Source organism: Littorina saxatilis, linkage group LG8 (genome assembly GCF_037325665.1).
Source record: "Littorina saxatilis isolate snail1 linkage group LG8, US_GU_Lsax_2.0, whole genome shotgun sequence".
NCBI classification, from domain to species: Eukaryota; Metazoa; Mollusca; class Gastropoda; order Littorinimorpha; family Littorinidae; genus Littorina; species Littorina saxatilis.
The window spans coordinates 16,047,715-16,071,078 of record NC_090252.1 but is presented as its reverse complement, the minus strand read 5'-3'; the positions used below and the strand labels follow the sequence as shown (position 1 = coordinate 16,071,078).

The 23,364-nt window shown below is 41.3% G+C and overlaps 1 long non-coding RNA gene across 1 annotated transcript in view; it reads right to left on the bottom strand.

Moving 5' to 3' along the window:
- LOC138972893 (uncharacterized) overlaps positions 1–20,292 on the bottom strand; it is a 28,881-nt gene extending 8,589 nt beyond the window's left edge. The window contains exon 1 of the long non-coding RNA XR_011457799.1: positions 20,170–20,292. This is a non-coding gene — a long non-coding RNA (uncharacterized lncRNA). The remainder of the gene's footprint in view (positions 1–20,169) is intronic.
- Positions 20,293–23,364: the final 3,072 nt, after the last annotated feature.

Below are 23,364 nucleotides of genomic sequence, written 5' to 3'. Positions count from 1 at the left end.
AGGTGATCATATGTTCTTGCAGTAAATGTTTACTTAATTTATGTTAGATGTTGACATCAAACTGCATTACAGTCGTAGCCTATTACATAGTTTACATAATTTATCACCGGTTTCCTATCCGCTTGACTCAGATTTTTCACCATTTTCCATTCTTGTATCAATGTGGATTTTTTGTTTCTGTTAAAAAACTGATTTTCAACAGACACTATAAAAGTGAGAGACTTTTAGTGCTTTTGTCTTCAGTGTCTGAGCTTTGAAGCAGCAGGAAATTGCGGCATTTTCTTCAAATAAACATGATGTCTGCAGTTGACACGCGCGCTCACATAAGAGAGAGAGAGAGAGAGAGAGAGAGAGAGAGAGAGAGAGAGAGAGAGAGAACTCAGGAACTCAGGAACTCAGGAAATTTAATGCGAGGCCACCGGCATATACGCATGGGGGTTTACAAAAGACACAGGAAAAAATAGGAATAAAAATCCACAACAAAATTTCATGGTTGTACAGAAACAAGAGAAATATATATCGTGGCACGAAAATTTACAAATTTTGTCTCAAAGTATCAGTCATAGCAACAATTGCCTGTTTGAAATTTCTTCATCACGTGTTTTCATGGCATAATAACAATACATGGCTACAGCTCTATTAATGTATATACTCTCATTTTGTAGCAGAAAAATCAAGGGTGGTACATGTACATTGTCAGTGAAATATTTCAAAATATATTTTACACGTAAATCCTGGTATTTTGGGCAATGTAGCAGAAAATGTATTTCGTTTTCCACAGCAGGACAAAACGGGCACGTGTTTGGTACAGCACTATAGCGTTTGTTTCCACTCAGGTCAATAATACCTAGGCGTAGTTTGACAAAAATGTTTCTAAATTTAGTAAGTGTGATATCTGTTAGGTATTTTTCCGGCTGCAATAAAGACTTGAACGAACTATACGTTGAAAATCTATCACTTTCCATTATCTTACCAAACCATTCCTGCTTATAGCAGTCAATCAAACGCTGTCTAAACGCACGCAGAAAAGCTTTTTCATGAACAACACCACCATTCAGCCATACAAAGGAAAACCCACACATATCCAAACAACGCTTTACCGAGCAAGCCCAATTTTGCAAATCAACCTCATTTCCGGGTAACCTTGAAAATCTTTTTTTATCCATCTCGTACGCTTGTCTAGGTAATCTAACCAAAAACATGTTCTGCAGCTTTAGCCAGTACCTGATAACACTGACAGTACTGTCAATGAATAAAGGGAAACGACCGAGTTCTCCATATGCCATCGCGTTTGGAGTTCTTGGTAAAACATTCAAAAATCTTTTACAAGCAAACAAATGCGGAGATTCAACAGAACGAAAGCGTGTGATACCCCATATTTCAGAGGCGTACAAAAGCATAGGTTTTACTAGCGCATCAAACAATTTAAAAAATACACTAACATCCATGCTACCTAAGCTCCACATTGTTTTCATGATTTCTACCACTTTTCCCTTGGCTCTGCCTGCAAATTCTTCTAAAGCAATGTCAAATGATAATTTTGTTGTCAATGTGACACCCAAATATTTATAACTGTTTACAACATCCATAGGTTTACCTTGATAAAACCATTTTTCTGTCTTAGATAGATGACCGCCTTTCCGAAAAACCATTACTTTTGTTTTCTTTAAATTTACACTGAGGCCAAGGGCAGAGGAGGCTTGTTCAAGATTGTTCAATTGGTTTTGTAGTCCAACAGGTGTTGTAGAAATCAAACAAATATCGTCAGCAAAAAGAAGCAAAAAAATTTCTTGTAATCCAGGCAAAAACTGAACACCATGCCTTCCATTTGAGGTTACTTTATCGGCTACTTCAGTAATTAACAGGGAAAAAATCAGGGGAGACAACATGCAGCCTTGTTTCACCCCGGCAGGGCAATCAAAAAAGTCAGACACTTCAGGGCCCCATCTTACACATGACTGGACAGAATCATAAATCCCTTGTAGCATACGGAGCATTTTCGTCGAAGTTTTTATTTTTTGAAGAACGACCCACAAACTATCCCTGTCTACAGAATCGAAAGCTTTCAAATAATCAATAAAAGCAACGTACAGTTTACTTCTCCTTTGTCCATACAGACATTTCTTAATCATAGTCACAAGTGTAAAAAGATGATCAATAGTTGAATAGTTTTTTCGAAAACCAGCTTGTTCTTCACATATCTTGTGTTCACTCTCTGCCCATTTATACAGACGCCTATTTAGGATGGAAGTAAAAACTTTACTAATAGTACTCAGGAGGGAAATGCCCCTATAATTTCCAGGATTATTTACATCACCCTTTTTCAGTAAAGGAACTATCACGGACTGACTCCATTGTTTAGGAAACACACCAGTGTCATAAACACGGTTAAAGAACTTAGTGAGAAAAGGGGCAACAATATCCTCAGCTGCTTTTAGAAATTCTGCTGGTATTTCATCAATACCAGAAGCTTTCCCTGCTTTTAATTTTCGAATGGCTTGTTTTACCTCAGCTAACGAAATTTGTTCATCCAATTCATAAATATGTACATCTTCCTCACTTTCTTCATTTATTACATTTTCGTTTTGTTCAGGCGTTGAAGCTGTGTGCTGTCCCAAAATGTTTTCAAAGTGATCTTTCCAGACATCGATATTTATAGTAGCACGGTTTCTCTCCCTTGGGCGAGACCGCTTTACCGTTGACCAGAACATGGAAGGATTTTTTCTGTTTTCTAGTAAAGAATCTTGTACTGATTTTCTATGTGCTTTCTTTTTCTCTTTTATCATATTTTGATATTCAGATCTTTTTTGCAAATACTGTAGTTTATCCTCAACCTTTCTAGTGCGAGAGTACCGACTAAGTAATCTATTAACTTCACGTTTTCCCTCCCTACACTCTGTGTCAAACCATCGGCTCGTACGACGCTGACGGCCTCCAAAAAACACCGTGCGTCGCATGCACCGACCCGCTTCTAAAAGCGTGTTTACAAACATTGTCAAGGCAGCGTCAGAGTTATCATCAATACATGCAGCAGCGTCATCGATGGCAGTTTGACCTTCACGTGAAGAAAGAAAATCTAAAAATACCCCAGCTTTGGAGGAATCCCAAGTCAGTTTCTCTGAACTAGTCTTATTCTCACTGTCTACATCAGCGTCAATTTTTAGGGCAGCACACACATCTAGCCGAACAGGCATATGATGAGACTCAATGCGGTTGACAACAGAAAACATATTTACATATTCAACAAAATCAACTGAAGACAAAAAGTGATCAATAGTACTATTTCCTCTTTCAGACACAAAAGTGAATTTATCATCGAAACCTGGTTGTACTAATCCATGCAGAGGTACAAGGTGAAACATGCAGCAAAACTGAATCAGTATTTTACCAAAGTTATTTGTCAAAACATCTTGTGATTTTCTTTCAAAAACATTACCATCCTCATCGTCATCTTCTTCATCAACACATTCAAGACACCAATCCCCTATTCGGGCGTTCAAATCACCTCCAAGTAAATAGTACACATCCCTGCCAGCTTCCATTAAAGACAAAATAAACTGTTCTAGCATTTCTAGAGTACAATCATAATCTTTTTTATCATAGTACACACTGCCCACTGGATGATTATACAGACCAATAAACATCATGTCTTTCTCACAACCAAACAATTCTTTTGAAAGTTTTACGCACAAAACATTTTCACTCTTGGTATCAATAGTCTCAACAAAATCCGACAGACATTTACGAATCAACATAACAGTTCCACCAGAAACATGGCCCATCTTGGTCAGTTTCACACCTGGTGAATGAAGAACAATGAAATCACTAAAATAGGTACTGAAGTCAAAGCTTGGCAAAGTAAAGGTTTCAGACAAAAAGCAAACATCAAAAGAAGTTATGTAATCAACAAAATCAGGGTCAGTTAGCTTGGCAATCAACCCATTTATATTCCAACAAAGAAATGAAAAAGAAGTATTCAATTTGTCCTTATTTGCTGTTGCAACATTATTTACATCAGGTGTGTTTTTGTCATGTGCTTGTGTGTCTTGTTTGTTTGCATTGTCATAGCCTTGGCCACGCCCCTATTCGCTGTTTCCTGCACGGGTGGGAGTTCCACGCACGTTGCGAATGTAGGCCGAGTACCCACCACCTCCACTATCGCCACCCAATGTCATGTCTTTGTGGCCCTGCCGATTGGCTGAGCGGGTCACACGCTTATCTCTGGCGTCACTCTGCCCGGAATTCCGACCGGAATCTTCTTCAGTGTCACGGCTGTGACCCTGAGTGTCACTGACGTCACGCTCTATTTCTACTTCGCTGATTGGTTGACGCTGCTCGTGATCAGGGGGCGTCTCCGAGTCGGTGTTTGTCAACAAACCGGGGCCACCCGGCCGGCGGTTGTCAGCACGGCGATCATCGTTGTTTCTGGGGTTGTCATGGAAGCGTAGCTTGCCGTTTGTGTAGTAGGCCGTCTTCCCCTCCTCCCTCAGCTGTTTCAGCTTCTGGGTCTGCCGTCTGGTGAGATCTTGGGCCGCTCTCAGGTTGTCGTGCTCCATGTCGCTTCGTGCCTCACGGTCTTTCATGAGACGCATCGCATCGCCCCAACGTTGGAACTTGGCAATGATAGGGCGGGGGTTGGGATTCTTTGGGTTGGGTTTGCCGAGGCGATGCGCTCGCTCGATGACGTCAGGCTCCCACTGCTTCTGAGGAATGTAGGTGTCAAGAACGTTTTTCACTGCAACAACACAGTCAGCATCGGTGTCGCCAACTTCTTCTGGTATTCCGAAAAACTTGACGTTGTTGCGACGGGAAAACCCCTCCAGCCTGTCAACCTCTGCCTCGAGGCTAGTCACCACACGATACAGATCGTCTTGTTGTGAGGAGAGGTTGGAGATCGACTGTTCGTTCTTCTTGAGGGACTTTTTCATTGTCTCTTGCTCATCCCCAAATTTCTTCATCAATGTCTCTTGTTTTCTAAGCATGTCTTCTTGTCGTTTGAGAAAGTCCGCCTGTGTTTGCATGGTTGCCAGAACGACATCCAGCTTCTGCTGCAACGACTGCTCTAAGTGTTTGATGCTATCTGCCACTGCAGTTGACTCCGCACCACCACCACTACTTTCGCTACTGCCACTGACAGCAGGCCCAGGGTTTTCCTCTACGTCATTGCTCAATCTCAAGCGTCGTATCGCGAAGGCAATCACTGCCAGGCACAAAGATGGCGCGTGCTGTGCGTGCGGAAAGGTCACCGCCATCGGTGACAGGTGTACAAGGTCATCACTTGGCACTGACAAATGGCCAGTCACTGTTGACGAATTATAAGTCACAGTTCCCAGGGGTGGGAATGGCGCACTAAAAGCACTTTCCGCAACATCTTTGAAGCAGCACACGATGTTCGCAAGAAAAACAAGGCATCCCCAAGTAATGCACACGTCGCTGACACTGATTTCAGAACTGTCACCATACACGGGCTGAGCACAAAGCCGGTTCAAGAAATGTTTTGCCACACAAGCCAGATGAAAACGACCAATACTGGCCCTCCAAAGTCCTACCTCGATCATTTTCAGTAGATTTCTGCACACAATCACTTTAGACTTTCACTTGTATAGTTCTGGAGACTCAAACTTTGATATAGCCACTTTGAACTTGAAAAATATCCATCTTGTCTGCACTGTGAAAATGTTTCCCTCCTGCGCCATTCGTGGTCGACCTTGACCCCCCGAGAGAGAGAGAGAGAGATAGAGAGAGAGAAAGAGAGCGAGCGAGAGAGCGAGAGCGAGCGAGAGACAGAGCGAGCGAGAGACAGAGCGAGCTAGAAACAGAGCGAGCGAGAGACAAAGAGAGAGAAACAGAGAGAGATATATAAAGAGAGAGAGCGAGATAAAGAGAGAGAAATAAAGAGAGAGAGAGAAAGAGGGAGGAAGAGAGAGAGAGAGAAAAAAAACAAGAGAGACAATGACAATGACAATGACAATGACAATGACAATGACAATTCTTTATTTTACGAGGGTAACAGAATAAGCATTGGTATACTTTTTTGCATCTGGCCCTCGCCCTAAAGAGGGACTAAATCTACTATAATAACTACTACTACATACTTACATAATTAGTAAAACAGTATAAGTTTATGTACATAAGTGCATTTATATGAAACATTGTAGTTTATAAATGTTCATGACAAGGTGCAAAGCAAAAATGTGCAAGTCAATTAGAGTCAGAATACTATGCAGTAGTACTTCAACTCTGCAAGACAATGGATAGTATGCATAACATCATAATTTCGTGAACAAAACTATAAATCAAAAGTGAGTGACTGTGTCCCAAAGGACATAACAATCAAGAATATACTATTTTCATTAAATGGGATATATATTTGTTTTTGAAAGAATCTGTGCTGGTAGCTTCCCGTCAGTAAGGCATTCGGAAGAGCGTTCCAGAGACGGCCACCTGAATAAACTAGACTAGACTTAAATAAGTCTATCCTAGGAAGAGGAGTGTTAAATTTCATAAGGTGGTGTGAATTCTTCAAAGAGAACTTTGAACAAATGGTTTGGGGTAGAGTTTCGGATATAATTTTATGCATAAAGATTCCTTTGTTAAAAAGCAGTCTTGACTTTAGAGGTAAGATCCCTAAATGTATGTAGTCTAACTCTGTGAGGGTAGTGTGCTTTAGTAATACTACTTTTAGCGCTCTTTTATGTAATCTGCTAAGTGGTTAGAATTTTCCCTTGCTGAGTCCCATAGAGTGGATGCGTAATCAATAACAGATTGAATATGAGCAATGAAGAATAACTTCCTGGTGTGGCAGTTCAGGAAGTGTTTAATTCTAGATAAGAGATACACTTTCTTTGACACCACTTTACTAAGTTGCTCTATGTGGGTTGACCAAGACAAGTTGTTATCGATATTAACACCCAGCAGTTTGTGATGGTCGACTTTTTTCACTATTTCACCATCTATCATTAAAGCAGGACCAGCTGAACAAATATTCTGGCGTTTTTGTCTTGTTGTTATGACCATATATTTGGTTTTCTTTGGGTTAAGAGACATATGGTTTAGTTCAGTCCACTCTGTCAACTGGTCCAAACTCCTTTGAAGTGATTCTGATAAGCGAGTTAAATTTGTGTTGCTGGAGTGAATTGTGGTGTCATCTGCAAAAAGTTCACATACATTTTGAATATGTAGGGGGAGGTCATTAATGTATATAGAGAAGAGGAGGGGTCCTAAAACCGATCCTTGTGGTACACCGTATTCTACTTCTTGCATGTTCGACGCCGAGGCGTTTGTTAGTACACTGTGTTGTCTGCCAGTGAGAAATGAACTAATACGTTTGACAGTTTCGATTCCGACGCCATACAATGCGAATTTTCTCAGTAATAACGTGTGATCAATTACGTCAAAGGCTTTAGCAAAATCAACAAAAATGGCACCACAGAATTCATTGTCGTTTATTTTCTCCAGCCATTGATCAACAAGAGAAACTAAGGCAGTATGGCAGGAATGGTTAGCTCTAAAACCCGATTGTTTAGGGTGAAGTAAATTGTTTTGGTTAAGATGCGTTAGAATATGTTTGTTAATGTGTTTTTCAAGTGGTTTCGATAAAACAGACAATATTGAAATTGGCCTATAGTTTGATGGGTCTTTTTTGTCACCTGATTTAAACAGAGGAATGACTTTAGCCTGTTTCAGGGCGACTGGGAAATAATTGTTGTCTAAACAAAGATTATAAAGGTAAGTGAGTGTTTCAGAAACTACAGGGGCTGACAATTTAAGAATCCTACCATCGAGGCCGTCGATTCCCCGGGAGCCTGTTTGCTTAAGGTGTGTAAGTGCGTAAAAAACTTCAGGTACTGTAAGTAGAGGAATATTCGCTTGACTTGAAACTTGTTTCGACTCACAATATTCTTCTAACACTTTCAAATTGTTCAAATTGGATTTGTCATTTGTAATAACTTTTTCAGCTATTTTAGAAAAATGCGTGTTTAAATCATCAGGGGATATGTCCTTAACACAACTTGAATGACTGGCAATCGTTTTATTTGTAAGTTCATTTATTGCTTTCCATATATTCTTTGAATTTTGCTTTGAGTTCACTTTATTTCTCTGTTCTCTATACTCCGCTTCCTTGCCAACTGATTTTAAGAAATCACGATGGCCAATAGCATCTTGTAATTCAGTATCAAACCATTTAGGTTTTACTATTTGCTTGACTCTCTTAATTCTCCACGGGGCATGTTTATCGTATATTTCTGTAAAAACATTTATCCAGTGTGTTATTGCATCATCAGGATCCGTATAATTATAAACATCAGAGAGAGAAGAATTACCTAAGTCTACAAGAAAGGCGTTCTCGTTAAATTTAGTAAAGGAGCGGTACTTTACTGTCTTGTGACCAACTTTGGGGATTTTTACACCCTTTCTTGACCGCGTGAGACAAACAGGAAAATGATCACTACAGCCGCTGGTTGGAACACAAACTTCTGCAACGTCATGGGTGTTAGAAACATAGACATGATCTATCAAAGTGCTTGTAGATGCAGTAACCCTAGGAGGGGTGTTCACGACTTGTTTGAGATCATAAAGGTTGAACATATCTAACCATGGTTTATTTTGTTTTAATAAATCAATATTAAAATCTCCCAAGAGAATGGTTTCTTTTGATTCTAACAAAGCAGCATCTAACATATGTGAACATTTGTCCGTCCAGTTTACACGTTCTGCTGGATTTCTATAACAGAAACCAATAAGCATTGGAGGTGCCTTTTTTAATTTGACCTCGATCCAGACGGATTCCACAAACTGTTCTAAATGTGTTAAACGTGTGTAAGTCAATGATTCACTTATATACACAAGCAATCCAGTTTCTTTACATTGTTGGGGGTTTCTGCGTACAACACTGTAACCTGGAACACAAACCTCAGAATCCGAAATCGTGTCAGATAGTCTTGATTCTGTAAACCCCATAACATGAAAATGTGTTCCTGAGTTTAAAAGCATGGTGGAAACCTCGTGTAATTTATTAATTGCATGGTTTATATTAAGGTGTCCAATACGAAGACCCTCTTTTGTGGGCCATGAGGTAGAAGAATTACTCATGATAAATCTTAAAACAGTGTTTTCACGTTTTAAGAAGAAAAAAAAAGAAAGAAATCAAAATTACCTTAAAACACCAAACGTAATCAATAATCGATAAGGAGAAAATAGTAAATTATACTATACACAGATACACACAGATATGCGACCAATGAAGTTTAACACTTGGTGTCAAACTCAAACGAAAGACAAAACAAAGAGAGAAAAAAGCTACACTACTTTACACAAAGAGAAATAAGTAGACTTAAGAGTAACAAGAATTAACCAGAGCAGATTAACTCAAATTCAACGAGTAAAATGACCCGACAGTGAATAACTGAAACACCAGTAGTCACATTAATGACACGCGAAGATGAGTGACGAGAACGGAGGGCTTTCACACAGTCCCAACTTGATAATAGCGGACACAGTATCAGATCAGAATCACCAGTAACTGATTTAACTCTGAGCGTTTTTTGGCTTCACAAAATGTATCGACACAATCATCAGTTGTAATAGAGTTGATACTCAAGAGATCTTCACAGGTTAAGGCTAGAGTGCAAGGGAAGCTTAATTAAGAATATTCACAGATTCACTTGCATAATTGCCTTTAAGCACACACTGTAGACCTAAAAGAATAACCAGTCACTGCTAATATACTTTGAAGAATGAATTGTCAGTTTGTTACCAAACTCTCTGTCTTTCAAAACTTCAAGCGTTTCCTCTGCAACAACGTTATTTTGCTCACTTCAAGGCGGTAAGAACACCTTAGTTTTTGTTTCTAATTTATAGTAATACGGCCATTATGTATAATCAAACCTATCCACAACACTTGTATTGTTGTTTAAAAAATAGATGATAGTATTGAATTTAAGTTTGCCTAACACACACACACACACACACACACACACACACACACACACACACACACACACACACACACACACACTGTCACACACACACACACACACACACACACACACACACACACACACACACACACACACACACACACACACAAAAACACACACACTTAGTGATACTCTGTCCTTTTAAATGATTAGACAAATGTTCCTTCAGTTATGCGGCTGTTACTATGAAAGAGGGGCTGTGTGTATCGCGGGACTGGTGGGTCATTGTAGTACCATGGAGGGAGCACAGGCTGGCCATGGTGGGCGGGGAAGAGTGAAGAGTGTTGACCCTGTTGCTGTTCGCTGTGCCATCCGTAGGGGGATGGCAAGGGGGGCTGTGACCTCAGTTGTCCCTGATGCTGCTCGCTGTGCCAGCCGTCGAGAGGTGGCAAGGGGGACTGAGACCTCAGTTGATCCAGATGCTGCTCGCTGTGCCAGCCGTAGGGGGATGGCAAGGAGGGCTGAGGCCTCAGTTGACCCTGACGCTGCTCGTGGTGCCAGCGGTAGGGAGGTGGCGAGGGGGATGTGGTCTGACGTCCTGGCCCTTGGATGTGGCGATCGTTGGTGGTGCTGTTGTCTCGATTGGGCATTTGATGCATTGTTAGAGGTCCCTGCTGTTGAGGGAAGTGGGGGGCAAATTGGTTTGACCCTCATGTCTGGCAGGTGGTAGGTGTTGGTGCATGTGGCGTGCCGACTGCCTCGGCTGTTGCTGAAAGGACAGCCGTTGGTGCTCAGGGGAATAGTCCGACCCCGGCACCAAAGTTGGGGATTCCAGAAGAGTCCTGCGTTGACCCGGCACCAGCGTTGGGGGTTCCAGTAGAGTCCTGCGTTGTCCAAGGCTTTGCTGCTCCGGTTGGCGAGGCAGGCAAGCATACTTTAGGTTGCATGCCAGTCGGCTGGTGCCCTGTTGGCTGGTGTGAAATGAGTCACGGTACAGCGCTTTGCGAGGGGCACCGTTTCCAGTGCAGAATGTCGTTGTGTGGTCCACAAATGTCACACCTTCTCTGTCACACACTCTGGCAAGAGCATGATTAGAGGTCAGCACCGACTTCTTGACAATGTGTTCTCCTCGGGGAGGGGTGATCCCCGAGAAGAGAACACGAGCGTGTGGGAATGTTTTATTGGTAAGTCTGATGCATCTGCTCCATAGGCTCTCAGTTATCGTGTTCGCCCAGCCATAGACCATTTATCCTGGACCGCCAACTAGCTCTCTCCGCTCTTTCTCTCTATTACGAGGTAGCGGCCCCGGCGCATTTAGGAACGAAGAGAGGTACAGAAAAGCGTGCTATCCTTCTCAGCGCAACTACTACCCCGCTCTTCTTGGCCTTTCAGAAATCAGGGGGATGACGTATCCGGTGTCGATTGTAAACATGGACGAAGTTGCCGAGGTAAGTTCTGAAAATGCTAAAATAAACTCAGCTAAAGTGCATATGGAACATGTTTTTCGATGAGTTTTGTTAAGTTTAGTTTGGAGTTTTGGAAAATCCAGTTCATTGTCACCTCCCATTGTCACAAATAACTGGAGCGTGCTTTCTTTTCACTGTCTTTCAAACCGGACGCTAAGCGCCCCTGTGAAAGTCGAGCGTCGTAACCTCGAAGGGTCACGTGACGAGTTGGCGGTCCAGGCTATTTGGTCTATGGCCCAGCAGGTATTCACCCCAATGTGGACGATGACAAGTTGTACTTGTTTGCACTGGGGAATGTGACTCATCCAGTGCATAAGGTCATCAACACTGAGGCCAAGCACGCTGAGATTCTCGGTCTGTCTCTCCCGAAACAACAAGTCCGGTCTGACCGGACGGAGGACAGAGTCGCCAAGTAGGACATGCGTTATGTCAAACGCAACTCTGAACTCCGCCAAGCGCTGTCTGGGGGTCTGGTCCTGGTGAGGCGCTTGCTGTCTGGGGCCAGGATTTGAAGTCTTGGTACGAGTGGTTAAGTCGGCCAGAGATTTCATGTTTTTTTAAGGGCTTTTGGATGAATTTTCAGATGTTTCATGGGATGTTGGTGTTGGTGCAGGGGATGAGGGTGCAGTCACGTCTATAGTAGAATGTTCAGTGTCCATCTCTGTTAAAACAGCGAACCTGTTGGCCAGTTTCACAGGGCTGCTAATATTGTTGGAGGAAACTTTCACGCTGGAAGGAGTGTCTGTTTTAGTGTTGTTATTTTTTGGAGATTCCTTTTCATGTGCCTCTTTGTTTTCCAGCCTCTGAGTTTTGAGAATCTTTTTCAATTCGCCAATTTCTGATTTTAGAAAATGATTTTCTTTCTGGATTTTGCTTATCAGTTTTTGCTGAGCATGTAATGTCTCGTTAAGTTTGTCAAACTTTGTTTGTGTGTGGTGTTTGAGTTCTGTCTTTAATTGTTTTTTTACGTTTTCTATCATTGAAATAAAGTTTGCGTCAGCAGCACATTCACTGTAAACAAGGTGCAGGGCGCCAGTGCCCACTTCTGTCTCGTGAGTTTCAATCGTTGCAGGTGTGTGGGGTAGGGGGGAGGAGGACGGAGGAGTAGCTGAACTGTCCATTGGTGTGTCTGTGTCGGCTATCGCTGTAGACGTTTGTTCAGAGCAGTCATGCAGAACGGGAGAGAGGGGCGAGGTCTTCCCTTGTGCCTCAGTCACTGGGGGTGGGCTGGCAGCAGCAGGTGTAAGGGGGTGTAGAAGTGAAAAGAGTGGTAGCGGTTGCAGCATCTTTTCCCATGTCCGCAGTCACTTGTGGCAGTGGGCTGACAGGTGGGAGGGGGGAAGGGGTGGAGAGTAGGTTAGCAGCAGTATCAGTTGGTATTTGTGTAGCTGCCAGCTTGAGAGGGGTGAGGGGGAAGGTACTACCGGCAGCTATCGCTGTAGTAGGCTCAGACTCAGAGCAAGCAGGCAGAGCGGGAGCGAGGGTCAAGGGAGGTAGGGTGGCTGTGTTCAGTGGTGGGGGCTGGGAAGTTGGGAGGAGGGTAGCAGCCAGCGGGAGGAGGGTGTCAGACTGCGTGGAGGGGGAGGGGTCATGGCGAGGAGATGTGTTTTTGAAAGCTTCTGCTGGGAAGTTGATTAAAGTATATACAAAGCTGTTTAATGTAATTCTTTGTTCTGGACACATGCCCGACGAATGGTCTGTTGGACTTTTACAAAAGCAAAAGGGAGATGCTGAAGACCCAGCACATTACAGAGGTATAACCCTGACGAGCTGCTTTGGAAAGTTATTTACCAGTGTTCTGAATAATAGGCTAACTGATTATTTTGATGAGTATTCAGTCATTGGTGAAGAACAAGCTGGTTTTCGAGCAGGTCATTCAACCCTCGACCACATTTTTACTTTACATAGTATTATTGATTACTTTCTATCAAAGAGAAAAAGGTTATATTGTCTTTTTATTGACTATGAAAAAGCATTTGATTATGTGAAAAGAGCTTTTCTATGGAAGAAGATGTTTGACGCTGGAATAAATGGGCGAATGCTAAATATTATTCAAAATGTGTATAGTAAGGCCAAGTTATGTGTTTTGGTAGGTAACCAAAAGTCAGATTTCTTTCAATGTTTTACCGGTGTACATCAAGGGGAAAACTTGTCACCTGCATTGTTTGCTGTGTATTTAAATGACTTACAAGCTTATATGTTTGATAAAACTGAACACCTCCCTACTATTGAAAGAGAGGTTGCTATGTTGGACTTACAGCCGGATGACGCTGAGCTGATGTTTAAAATGTTTATTTTATTATATGCAGATGATACAACCATTTTAGCAGAATCCCCAGAAGCATTACAAGACTCGCTTAATGTGTTGTCCGAATACTGCGATCTGTGGAGTTTGCGGGTGAACGCCAAAAAAACGAAAATAGTTGTTTTTTCAAGAGGTAAAATACGAAATTTGCCAGTATTCAAATACAAAGATGAATTAGTTGAGGTCGTGTTCGGTTTTCAATATTTGGGTCTATTTTTTAATTATAATAATAAGTTTAATAAATCACAAAAGTTGTTATATGATAAGGCCTCTCGAGCAATGTTTAGCTTGTTAAAGAAGTGTAGAAAATTGTCGTTGTCCATAGATATACAAATTGAATTGTTTGATAGAATAGTTGCACCGATTATGTTATATGGCTGTGAAGTATGGGGACCAAATTCGGTAAATTTAGCAACAAAATTGCAGCTACGTTTTTATAAGATTATTTTGAAATTGAGAAAGTCGACCCCAACGTGTATGGTATTAGGCGAATTAGGCAAATTTCCACTAGATGTCCTCGTAAAAAATAGAATATTTAGTTTTTGGTTCAAATTGGTGGATTGTAATAATAGTAATAAGTTTTCAAATGTATTGTACCGTTTTTTGCATCGCCTCTATGTAAATATATGAAGCACCCTATTTAAAACATGTTGAAACAACTTTAAATGCTCTTGGTCTTAGTGGTTTTTGGCATGACCAGTTTAATTTACGATGTTCTGAAAAATGGTTTAAATTGAAAACGTTGCAATGCCTAAAAGATCAATATATACAATCGTGGTTTTCAGAATTAAATGAAAAAGAAACTTGTTTGAATTATAGATTGTTTAAAGATACATTTATATTTGAAAATTATTTGAACATTTTACCCAATAACCTAGCACTCTCTTTTTTACGTTTTAGAACATTAAATCATAAATTACCAATACAGAAAGGCCGAATGTTAAATATACCACATAACGAAAGAATATGTGTTAAATGCCAGTCTGGAGAACTCGGGGATGAATTTCATTATATATTTCAGTGTCATTTTTTTGAAAATGTGAGGAAAAGGTTTTTACCATTGTATTTTCGTAGAAATTCAAATGCAGTCAAATTTATTTGAATTAACAAAGACACGAAAGTTATTGAATTTAATATATTTTATTAAGAGTATTTTGAAAGAGTTCTGATTATTTGATCACGTGTTTTTTTTTATTAAAACAAAAACAAACACAGAAACATATACATTCCTGTAAAAAAAGTATGATTACAATTATTTTGTTATGAATTAAGCTTGATTCATTTTCTGTTAATTAGAAGTGTTGTGTCTCATTAATACATATATCTTTTTTGTCGTGTTTATTGCAATTTTTATTTTATTCATGTAACCCTAGGGGTTTTTGAAATAAATATTGACTTGACTTGACTTGACTTGTTATCCAAACTGCGTCCCCTGCGAATCGAAGCCCTGGTAAGTCTGCCTCTGGGCTCTGACTGCTCGCGACGACCACACGGCGACGACACGTCATTAGTGATGTCACACATGACGACTCTGCCACCCCTTGGGCGCGTTGTTGGTGGTGGGACCGGCAGCACAGACAGCCTTGTGGGGATGGACGAGGTTTGTTCAGGGTGTTTACAGATCGCCTGAATGCACTGTACCAGATTTTCAAATTCAGTTTTTCTCCACTTCAAACACTTTGTTCCTTGCACAAGAATGGTGCCTGTGGTGTAATGCATAGTAATTGTTACTAACTTGGTTGATCCGCACTTGACAACTATTTTGGATCTATAAAGTTCTTTTGAAGGTAGTTCATTCGGCACTTCTTCGATGCTACATGGATCTGACACTGACAGTTTGCGTAGAGGTTTGTCAGCTTCGTCATGCCATTTGACGGAAAAGTTTTCACGCTGACCAATGTCAAGTACATATCTCATGTAGAACACTTGTCTGGCTAGCGGCATAAGAGAGTGGGGGATGTTAAAAGTTAACTGATTTGGATCTCTTTTAATCTCCACATCTGGGTTCCAGGAGAGAAAACATCCAGACTGAAGAGCCATGATAGTTATTTTCAGTACATTGGAGGGGAATGCGGGGTGGTGAAGAGCCATGATAGTTATTTTCAGTACATTGGAGGGGAATGCGGGGTGGTGAAAATGCAATAATGGCCTACTAGAAGGAGAGAAGGGTGGTGAGGGAACACACAGATCACATCATGAATTAATACAGTGCGGCCACAGCCGGCACCTGTACACATCATCGCACCCCATTACATTACTGTCTCGGATAGTCAACACATCCCGTGTTAGGAGGTAGTCTAAGCATGGACGGGTCACTGAAACCATAAATCAGTCCCACGGCAAGATAAGGAATCACATTGGCACTACACGGCGCACCCTTTTTTCTCGGCATCGCGGCCGACGCTTATCACCCTGTCTTGGCGCGGCTACATATCGCAGAACAAAGAAATGTGAAGAAATGAAATAGTCAATAGTCAATAGTCAATTTTCCACAACACGAAGATGTTCATCCTGTAGCTAGTAACTTTAGCTACCCGCCAGTGTATATTTAAGCACACAGAAATCACAATCATGATGAATAAGAAAATCTTGTTTATATCCAGAGCATGGGAGACACGTCTTGGCACTTCAACTGTAGAGAGAGAGAGACAGAAAGAGAGAGAGAGAGAGAGAGAGAGAGAGAGAGAGAGAGAGAGAGAGAGAGAGAGAGAGAGAGAGAGAGAGAGAGAAAGAGAGATGGAAGGGAGTGAGTCAACCCGAAAAGAAATTTAAAGCCGGACAGCGATATTGACTTAACAACTGTGTCAGTGTGGGTGAAAGACTACACGCTACCAGCCAGTACAGGGGCGGTGCGTGTGAGTGTTTTCGCCGTGAGAGTAGCCTACTGGCTTCGCTCATAACTGGGTTTTTTAAACTTTTTTTTGTTGTTTTGTTTAATGACATCATTGCTTGAGCATCTCGCGACGGCTACAATGTTAGACCCGTGTACGGGACGCTTTAAAACTACACGCAAAGGCAAAAGAAGTTTCGTTCAGGGAGAAGTCCTTACTTGTTCACTGCTATCCAGATAGTACTGGTTTTCCAGGTAACAGTCGTACGTGTTGGCTACTATGTTACTCTCAAACAAATCACGGTGGTAACATTTTATGATCACACAAAAAGGAGAAAATTCTACACTACTCGTCATACAAAACTTTACACATGCGTTTGAGGGCAGATCTTTCTGATGAGGCAGTTGATCGTAAAACCAATTATATGACTGGAAAGGCCGTTTATTCCCCTAACTTATTCAGTGAACAGATTGAGATTACATGACGTAGTGTCGATACAACACAGATACCCCCCAAAATCAAATTCGCAAAATCAAGGATCCCCCGATAAAATCGACAACAAATCAGAACAATTAAATCGAACCATGTTTAGCATGTCATTAAACAGAACAATCACATCTGCACCCAAAACAGTCAGTTTTGTTTATGTATCTTGTCTACCATGGACACTAAGGCATGCTGAGCGGTGTAGGTGTCAATCCTCTCAGAAGTCATAAAAGGTGGATTTTGAAGCAGTGTTAGCGGGTAATGAGACACACAATGAGCGAGTTTTGGCGAGGAACAGGGTTGAGCTACGGTAGGGTCACTGCGCATGTCTGGGTTTTTTCTTCGCGGAAACGCTGTTGGGTTGTGTCCAGTCGCGTCCCTTGCAACAAGATGGCGACAAGCGCGTTACGGATTTACTGTTGTGGAGAGTTGATGGACGACGATGATGAACAAGCAGTACTGTTTTATTGTTGATGTGAATGTAATGCCAAAACATAGAACTATCGATTCGAACGTCAATGAAGAAGTGAGCGTGAAAATCGAGCGCAAAACAGCCGGGTAAAAGTTCAGGGCGCTAAAGTACATTTGAGCCGAAATCGCACCCAAACTCCTGTTAACCTCATTTCTTCCCAAAATAAACATCACTGCTAAAATAAAATGCATTAAAACCAAGACAGTATCCAACCCAGTATCCTTAATTTTTGAAAGGCTAAGTGATTTACAACAAATGTCTTCTCACAATCCGTAACTTTGTCAAAAAATATTTGCAGAAGTTTCTCACCTCGCCTTGGCAGCCATCTTGGAACTGGAGAGACCCTACGCAGGAAGCAAGGTTGAAAGTTGGTTAACCGGTGACGTCACTCCAGTCGTACCGTACCGAGTTTTTGCGACCTCCGGTTCGACTCGAGTCACCTTAGTTGACGCTAAAACTCGCTCAATGATACATTTGAGTAACTCGCCAACGCATTGCCTTCACACTTTCGGAGATTTGTGCTGACACATGTCGTAAACTACACACGAAATCTTAAGTCATTTGAGATATTGGTTCAGCTGTTATGCGACATACCAGAAAGAGTTTTAAAAATAAAGATGTACCCTGTCCGATTGAATACAAAAAATTAACATACATTTAGAAAAATGAAAGCTTTGATTTACCCTTAAATCTAATACTGTTTCAACAATGGCTATTCTCAGCGCACTTGTTTAAACGCACACAACAATTCTTGGAAAATGCTTTTTCAAAAGCCATTAAGCGTGTCAGCAGTGAGCTTTGCTTCTAGGCCTAGGCCGACATTATTTTGCGCTCAGTGCTCTAAAGGAGTCAACTTTTTAAAAACTACTTTCGCGTTGAAATCCTCATACCACCCAGGTCTGATAAGATATGTACGTGAAATTTGAGTATGTGGCGCATCCGTCATTGTTCTTGAAGATATCAACAAATTACATTTTTGTGATGAGTCAGCTAAAACCCACGGTCAATTTAAGAACTTTTTCTGACATGACACATAACAGCAGACCTAATGTCTCAAATGACTTGAAATTCCGTATTTACTTTAGACACTTTACGACACGTGTTAGCACCAATCTCCAAAAGTTTGAAGGCAATGCGTTGGCGAGTTACTCAAATGTATCATTTTTTGTCTCATTACCCGATAAAAACGGCTTCAAAAACTGCCTTTTATGCCTTCTGAGAGGATTGACACCTACACCGCGTCCTTGGTAGAAAAGATATGTGAACAAAACTGACTGATTTGGATGCAGATTTGATTGTTCTGTCTCAGGACATGCTAAACATATTTCGTTTTAGCAGTTCTGATTTTTTGTCAATTTAAACGCGGGAACCTTGATTTTGCTAATTTGATTTTGGTCTGTATTGTAGGTTCCACTGTATAGACACTACGTCATGTAATCTCAATCTGTTTTCTGAATAAGTTAGGGGAATAAACGGCCTTTCCAGTCATATAACTGGTTTTAGGATAAACGGCCTCATTAGAAAATTCTGCCCGCAAACGCATGTGTCAAGTTTGTTTTATGACAGTAGTGTAGTTCAGGGCCGGACCCAGGGGGGGGTTCCACGGGTTCCGGAACCCCACCCCTGGAAAAAGCATGTACCTTGCTTTGAGTGGGTTTTTTTTTTTACTAGTTTTAGCACCAAAACAATGCTGCTCTTAACCCTCAAAACAAGGCCCAGAATGCACCAGATTGCACAGATTTTAACCGTTTTTCAACAATTTTCCGGGGGAGCATGCCCCCGGACCCCCCTAGTTCGCGCGCCTGCAAACCCATTTCGCTGATTTGCCCCCCCCCAAAAAAAAGGAGGAACCCCCCCCCCCTTACAACTCATTTGGTCCGGCCCTGTAGTTCATGTATGTACATGTAGGACTTTGTTCACTTATGTGATTGTTTAACACGTTGGTAGATCATAAAGAGGGATAAAATTCGTCAACGACTATCTTTATCTCAATGACAAAAATGCATTTTTACGATTTTTGTAGCTTGTTTGTCTGCGATCAAGAGTCACTTCATCCTTGCCCCGTATCACACACTTTATGAGGAAGTGAAGATAAGACAGCAACTACACACTATTCACTAATCAAACAGCCATGAAGTGTCCTCCACAAATCTGCTTTTGGTTTTGACGTGCTTTGCCTGGTTCATATTTTACAGCAGTTTGAAAACGACGTAGGCATTAAATACAGAGCTGCTCTGCAAATGTGTAAAATCTGTGTATAATCTGAAAATGGATATTACAATGGATATCAAATCTGTGTAAAACAGGGCTCGTTGTCCACACCTATATTGCAGCAATATGAGGACAACTTGCATTTCCATTTTTAGGCAGGTGCAGCTATTTGCAGACATCCATCACTATATTGCAGCAATTTGCGGACCAAGGCCGCCTATTTGAGGACGTCCGCAGATAGTCGCATTTTTCGGCCGATGTCCACAAATTGCTGCGATATAGCGATGGACGACCCCATGATTGAGTCCCATTTGGTCCGCATATGGCTGGAAATCCACAAACACACACACAGAGTGAATCGAGTCATTGAAAATGAAGTAAGCAACGGAATGCTACAGGTTCAAAACTAGACAGTTTCAGCAAGTACAGAAAGCAACACAACAAAACAAAAATAAAGGTCAGCATCGAAGACGCTTACCTCGATTTTACGTGTTATACGTTGCTTCAGTCAAACGTTGCAATTTAACTCTAGGTAGAACGCACGACGCCTTTCTCATATATTGCAGTTGCTTTCAACAACGAAGGTGCCAATGCGCAGTTTTCTTCGTGGCGCAATTTATACAGTGTGGGTGTGAAAAGGGGTAAAACCGGTTGAGCAAGTATACTGACTTACTTCCTAGTTGATTGGATGGTGACATTTGTTGGCCTCGTGGCGGCTGCGCTGTTCGAGCACGCTATATATACTGAGCACAAAATGTTAAGGATCTTTTTTTCAGTGGTTTTGCCCAGATGTTAAACAGCAGTTTTTTGGGTCAGAAAGATACGTGTATATGAAGATCAGTCTTTCTTCCGCTCAAAAATGTGTTTCCTGGATCTGAGCAACACTTGGGTATGGCGTCACAGGTCCTTGACCACGCCTACCCCCAAAAATGGCGTTTTTTCACGGCGTGATTCACTTTCAACCGTCAGAACGGTGACTTAAACTGAATGATATTTTACATGTATTACATCGGTATCTTACCTAACAGTTGATACACATTTCTTTTAAATCCGCAGCGCAGTCAGGCTGATCTAGCGTGTAAAAGAGAGCGACCACAATCCTGAACAAGTCGCGTAAGGCGAAATTACTACATTTAGTCAAGCTGTGGTACTCACAGAATGAAACTGAACGCACTGCATTTTTTCACAATGACCGTAGTCCGCCGCTTGTGCATAACGGAGTGAAACTGACGAGCCTGTTCAGCGCGGTAGTAGTTTCGCTGTGCTGCATAGCACGCTTTTCTGTACCTCTCTTCGTTTTAACTTTCTGAGCGTGTTTTTAATCCAAACATATCATATCTATATGTTTTGGGAATGAGGAACCGACAAGGAAAAAGATGAAGATGTTTTTAAAACGATTTCGGAAATTTAATTTTAAGCATAATTTTTATATTTTTAATTTTCAGAGCTTGTTTTTAATCCGAATATAACATATTTATATGTTTTTTGGAATCAGAGGAAATGATGTAGAATAGGATGAACGTAAATTTGGATCGTTTTATATAAAAAAAATGTATTACAATTTTCAGATTTTTAATGACCAAAGTCATTAATTAATTTTTAAGCCACCATGATGAAATGCAATACCAAAGTCCGGCCTTTGTCGAAGATTGCTTTACGAAAATTCCAATCAATTTGACTGAAACATGAGGGTGTGACAGTGCCGCCTCAACTTTTACAAAAAGCCGGATATGACGTCATCAAAGGTATTTATCGAAAAAAAGAAAAAAAAACGTCCGGGGATATCATTCCCAGGAACTCTCATGTCAAATTACATAAAGATCGGTTTGGTCTGAATCGCTCTACACACACACACGCACAGACAGACAGACAGACACACACACACACACACACACACACACACACACACACACACACACATACACACACACACACATACACCACGACCCTCGTCTCGATTCTCCCTCTATGTCAAAACATTTAGTCAAAACTTTACTAAATGTAAAAACGGCAAAAAATCATGGGTTTGTATTGTGTTTTTGCTGGGTAGCCGCAGTTAATATGCAATACATCTAAAACCACAAATACCAGCTTCTCCAGATTTCACAGCACGATGACAAAGACCCTCATCGGTATACGTTCCAGTACTTAGAGCAACCAGTCATTTTCACGCCATGTTAGCTGGGTTTGGCAAGGTTGTACCCCTCCTCCCGCTACACCAACACACACTGTCCCTTTCATGCACACGAACATGCGACAACCTGAGCAACAAATTCATTCTGTTAGCTGGTCGAGTTAGAATTACACGACACTGTCAGGCTGAAATGTCTCTTTTGTGCTGAAGGTGACCTTCACATTTTATTACACAAATCTGTGACGGGAAGAGTTTCGTAGGTTTCAGTCGAGCGATCGTGGAAGTCATTGTGTCCTACATGTATGATAATGAGCCTACCGTGCGTTCTTCTCAGTTACGTTCAATGTTGACATATAGAATAACGCATGAGTTGTAATACCGAGACACGCGACAAAATGACTGTCTTATTTCGTATACAACACAACGATTGTATACCTCATACATTTGTTGTACAGGGTGACCCAAAAAAAAGAGTACCCAAACAAAACGTCATAAATTGAACAAAAATAAAGCAATCTTCATAAAATGTATTTACACACACAAGTAGCCTCTGCATGATTTGCGTTCTAGCTTGTCTTTCAGGAAAGTTATGCTCATTCTACAGAACATGCTCCAAATGGCCTCCGCGCCGATTCAGGCAAACTTGAACGCAAAGTTATCAATCACCCGCACACACTCCTGTTGCGAGATTCCGCGAATGGTTGTTGTGATGGCTCGCTTGAGTTCTGCGATTGTCTGTGGGTTGTTCCTGTAGACGTTGTCTTTCAGGAACCCCCAAAGATAGAAATCTGGGGGATTTAAATCCTGGGGAGGCCATTTGGAGCATGTTCTGTAGAATGAGCATAACTTTCCTGAAAGACAAGCTAGAACGCTAACATTTTCTGTTGAAATCATGCAGAGGCTACTTGTGTGTGTAAATAAATTTTATGAAGATTGCTTTATTTTTGTTCAATTTATGACGTTTTGTTTGGGTACTCTTTTTTTTGGGTCACCCTGTAATATTCTGTGTTCGTTTGCTTGTTCTTTTGTTAGTCTTCTTATTTGTTTGGACAATTGGTTTATGCACCTTTTGGGGTACTTGTTTGTGTACTTGCTTCCTTTATTGTTTGTTTGTGTATTTGTATCATCTGTTTATACACGAACACGCACGCACACGAAGGAAATTGTGTCATGTTGTATAAGTACAACCATTTCCGAGAACTGACTCACAGCGGCCCCTTTCTTTCCTTAAAACCACTTTATTTTGGGTCAGGGTAACACCTGTGAACGCGGAACTCTCTCGCTGTCTCAATAACTTAAATAATAATAATAATATTGAACACCTATCAATCGCCCATTCTCACTAGAGCTCACGGCAATATGCAATAGCAACAACGTGCACACACACAAACACACACATACATACACACACACACACACATACATACACACACACACACACACACACACACACACACACACACACACATACACACACACACACACATACACACACACACACACACACACACACACACACACAAACACACACACACACTC